This window comes from Mus caroli, chromosome 4 (assembly GCF_900094665.2).
Source record: "Mus caroli chromosome 4, CAROLI_EIJ_v1.1, whole genome shotgun sequence".
Taxonomy (NCBI): domain Eukaryota; kingdom Metazoa; phylum Chordata; class Mammalia; order Rodentia; family Muridae; genus Mus; species Mus caroli.
In genome coordinates, this window is record NC_034573.1 from 134,296,409 (window position 1) to 134,301,631 (window position 5,223).

A 5,223-nucleotide genomic window follows, 5' to 3' on the forward strand; every position below is an offset into this window, starting at 1 on the left:
CATTGGAAGTTGCAGGACCCATCAAATCTACCAGCCCTGTATGTGCCATTTTGTTAGAATTACAAAACTTGAGTTGGAATAGGAAAAGTAAATTTTTTTATTCAGCATATTCGGGCTCATTCTACTCTGCCAGGCCCTATGACTGAAAGGAATGCCCTGGTAGATGCAAGTACTCGTATGGAATTTATTTTTCATATTACTCCATTAGAGCTTGCAAAAGGTTTTCATCAATTGTATCATGTCCCCACTGCCACATTGCAGCAAAAATTTAATATTTCCCGGGCTTCAGCCCAGACTGTTGTATTGCAATGCCCACAGTGCATGCAGTTTCATCACCCTCGCCATGTTGGGATTAACCCTCGTGCATTGATCCCTCTAAAAATATGGCAAATGGATGTTACACATGTTCCAGCTTTTGGAAAACTAAAATATGTCCATGTTTCTATTGACACCTGTTCAGGTATCATGTATGCCTCCCCTATGTCTGGTGAAAAAATCCACAATGTTATTAGCCATTGCTTAGATGCATGGGCAGCTTGGGGAAAACCAGCTAATTTTAAAACTGATAATGGACCTGCATATACATCAACATCCTTCCAAGTCTTCTGTGAAACTATGCAAGTTAGTCATACCACTGGCCTTCCCTATAACCCACAAGGCCAAGGTATTGTGGAAAGAGCACATCGCACCTTGAAAGAACTGTTACAAAAACAAAAATAGGGAATTGCCTATGGACGAGCACCCAAAGAACAATTATCTTTAGCTTTATTTACCTTAAATTTTTAATTTTGGATGATCATGGTCGCTTGGCTGCAGACAGGCATGCCATGACCTCGCCTGTAATTCAACATGATGTAAAATGGAAAGATGTCTTAACTGGTAAATGGTATGGCCCAGATTCTGTTATTTTGAGATCTAGGGGAGCTGTTTGTGTTTTTCCACAGGATAAAGAACATCCGGTTTGGGTACCAGAAAGGCTGAAACGAAAATTGCTTATCTTAAAGGAAATTGGTCAGCCAGGCAGAGCAGCTGTCCAGAAAGTTGCTCCTCCAGATTGCCAAACTCAATGGCACTCGACTCAACCCTGTCACCCTGGGAGACTTCACCTCCTGGATCACCAATGCCTTCTCCTTTTTAAAGGAGTGGGCAGGAATGTTGGCCTGGGGAGCAGTGGTCCTCCTGGGGTGTGTCTTCTGCATCTGGCCATTGTGTCGACTAAAAAGAGAGCATGCTCAGCATAAAGCAGTGGTCTACCAAGCTTTGTTGGCAATTGAAGATGGCACATCTCCTAATATTTGGCTGGTCTCTTTAAAAAATTAAGAGCCCTAGGTCATTTGGCAAATGTAGTCACACAGATCCACGGTATCCAGAGACGGGCAACTTTCCTCGTGCACAGACCAACCTAACACAAGGGGCCTGGAGGCGATAGGGTAACCTTATGACAGGTACGGCTGTGATGCTAAAGGATCGACCTAAGACAGGAGCTGTGACCGATGGACAGATTTGCCCAGGCCTAGACCAGCCTCATTTTATTAAACAAAAAAGAGGGAGATATAGGAAGCCAACTCTAGGATGGTGCCGGTTTCTGGTGTGCCTTTGTGGTAAACAACACCATTGCGCAGGCGCTAGTCCGAATCTGGCGCCAACCCTTCCCGAGCGGGTGCATGCAAATTAGGTGCCAGAAGACTGACCAATCCCAGGAGGCCACGGAGCCTTCTCCTGTGCTGGGGTGCATATAAGCAGTGCTCCCTGGGTGCCCGGGGTCCCCCGTAGCAGCATCGAGGCATTCCTGCAATAAAGGCTGTTAAGAAGAATCTGCAAAAATGGGAATGGGTGGGTAGGGAAGTTGGGGGGAGGGTATGGGGGACTTTTGGGATAGCATTGGAAATGAAATTGAGGAAAATACGTAATAAAAAATATTAAAAATAATTTAAAAAAAGAGAGAAAAATCCGACCGTGTTGTGTCTTCCTTGCCAGCCGAGGTGGGCACAACAGAAGTCAAAGCAAATAAGATGAGAATCATTCTCTAGTGATTAAAGTTGAGAGTCATATCGATGCCATTGTTTCAGTTTAATGGTGAATATCAATGTCCAGGCATATTTTCCAGAGTAATGGGTATGAATGACTCATTTCTCTTTTCTTTCTTCCAATTCCTTCTCTTCTCCTCCCATCCCTTCCACTCGCAGCCACTACCTTATCCGGTCTGTCCCACAATGATGTCAATCCCATTCATTATACTTAACTCTAGAGGCTGGTACCACTATGCCTGTCCCCTCTACTCCATACCCCAGTAATGGTATCACAGTTTTGTTTTACCACTTTGGGCTGATTTAGAGGGATCTGTGGAGATTCAGCTTGAAAATTGCCATTGCTTTTCTTCAGCCTTTCCTGTGCTCCTCAGTGACCTCTCTGAATGCTCACCTGTGTCTCATCCTGTCTTAGTCAGGGTTTCTATTCCTGCACAAACATCATGACTAAGGAGCAAGTTGGGGAGGAAAGGGTTTATGCAGCTTACACTTCCATGTGGCTGTTTATCACCAAAGGAAGTCAGGACTGGAATTCAAGCAGGTCAGGAAGCAGGAGCTGATGTAGAGGTCATAGAGGGATGTTCCTTACTGGCTTGCTTCCCCTGGCTTGTTCAGCCTTCTCTCTTATAGAAACCAAGGCTACCAGCCCAGGGATGGTCTCACCTACAAGGGGCCCTTCCCCCTTGATCACTAATTGAGAAAATGCCTTATAGCTGTATCTCATGGAGGCATTTCCTCAACTGAAGCTCTTTTCTCTATGATAACTCCAGCTTTTGTCAAATTAACACAAAACCAGCCAGTACATACCCTTAGGTTGTTTTGTTAAATTCCCACCACTGCCCTATGTTATGACACATTTGTGGTTTGGGATAGACTCCTACCATCTTGGCTATCATTTTTACTCTTCAAAAATTAATTCATGGGCGAATGAATGAGAAATTGGTGAATGAACTAGTAGGTGTATAGTTGGGTGGGTGGATGCATGTCCAAATTTTCTCATGAGAGCAATTTCTCCTCTTTCTGGCTTTTAAAGATCACTTACTGCCACCTGGTGGTAGAAATATCCATGGTAGTTCTATAGCTGGAGGTGTTGTCATGGTGTCCTTTCTCAATCACAAACTATGACTGTGTCCCATCTATGGAACACACCTATGTCCAAGTGTATTCCCCTGCACCAAAAACCATTAACAATAGCACATAACCCAAGCCACCAATTCCTGTGGAGAGTAAGAGCACTGATGGCTCAACAGCTATTTACTGTCCACACACTTAGCTTCAGACCCTCTCCAGGTTCAGGGAATACACTGGAGAACAAGAAGACCCAATCCCTGATTTATGAACTGTCTAAATGCCTGATTTATGAACCTATGTGTCAAGGGAGGGAGCTGAATAGTGAATAAGAACACAAACAAAGAGTTGGTTTCAGATGTGGGTAACATGCAGAATAAACCACAAACACACACACACACACACACACACACACACACACAGCAAAACTCTTAACCAAGACCAACTTGAGGCTATGAAAAGGAATGAAAGACCTCAGGGTAATAGAGGAGGGATCGAAGCTGGGCAGCTCACAAGGTCTAGAGTCCAGGTCAGGGCTAGTAGAGATCTTTCCCTTGGCTACATTTAAACTCCTGGAGCCTATAGCTCTTAGGTTACATGATTTTGCCTTATCATCTCTGAATTACCAGGGGAATCTAAATAGAGAATCCCAGCTGTTTTGACTCAGAGAAAATTCTTTAGATTCACATAAGGAAAAAAAATGGTGGATTAACTATTCTTGCTTCTTTAGTCATTTCAGGAAGTAATCCAATTCAGTCTTACATGCATGTTTAAATGGAAATCACCCACCTCTACACGTATCAGCATAATGTCTTTTCTCTTTCTCTTCAAGTACAGAATGTTTCCCGACTACTATTACCCTTTTGCTGCTCAGAACTGTCTAAATGCCTCAGTCCATTTCCCAAAGTTACTGAAAGCCTGACCCCTCTAAGGATGTGGTCTGTGGAGAAAGCATCTGAGGATTAGCTACAGATATCATAATCCAGACCTTATTGGGCAGATCAGATCTTCCCACAGATCTGGGCCCAAGTCCTGGTTTATCCAGTCCTTCAGGCAATCAATTTCTAGTTACTATCACATCTACAGAACCAACATGACCCACTCCTCACCAAAGACTTCCCGTTGACCTGCCTTTTTAGGTATCTAATCATTGACATCTCCTAGAGAGATGTCATATTGTCAGGAGCTTATATTTCCCTATATACCTGGGTAAAATACAAGAAGTGGATTGGCTCTGACAATAATCCCAAAAGGTTCATGAACAAAATCAGCTACCTGGGTTTCTTGGACCTTTTAACAAGGCCTATCTAGAATTCAAACACTTTTTGGATCTAGGAATTTTACCCCATGTAACAGATAATGGGATCATTGCCCAACTTCCAGAGGCATAGTTAGTGAGCATGCACTGGGACATTTTCTGAGATGACAACTTGCTCTACAATAAGCATTTAGAAGACCAGGTAGCCCCGTTGATCTGGTATAATATGGAGGATGGCTTTCATGGATGCATGGTTTTATTTCATGAGAAGAGTTTAGAGAAACCTTGTTGCTGGAGAATAATAAATGTCATTGTGAATTTCACAAAGGGAATTTGAAGGGTGATGATGTCTGGAAATGTGTGGTAGAACTCTTGCTTGCCACACATGAAGCTCTGGTATAAATGTCTAGCACTGCAGATTGAGAGAGCAAGAGATACAGACACACATATACATACACACAGAGAAAGAGAGAGGGAGGGAGGGAGGGAGAGAGAGAGAGAGAGAGAGAGAGAGAGAGAGAGAGGTGGACAGTCAGGTAGGTGATAGATTAGATAGATGATAGATAGATAGATAGATAGATAGATAGATAGATAGATAGATAGATAGTGTAAGGAAGGCTTCTGCCCCAACTACAAATTTAAATGACTTGTAGTTTTCATGAAAGAAAATGTTGAGTTGGTACATGGCCCAGGGGAAAGGATAAGAGGGAAATAAATGTCTACTGACTGAAGGCTTGCAGCCCTAACTGTGTAGACTGATGCATCTACATGGTGGACTGTTCTCTACCAATCCTGTTCATAGAGTGAATATGAAAAAAGGAAGAAAATGCTGTTCCATTTTCTTAAATTTTAACTTATGTTCTAAATGAA

The 5,223-nt window shown here is 43.0% G+C and overlaps 1 pseudogene; it reads left to right on the plus strand.

Annotated features, from left to right (window-relative positions):
• Positions 1–4,690, plus strand: part of LOC110293450 — a 6,629-nt pseudogene extending 1,939 nt beyond the window's left edge.
• Positions 4,691–5,223: the final 533 nt, after the last annotated feature.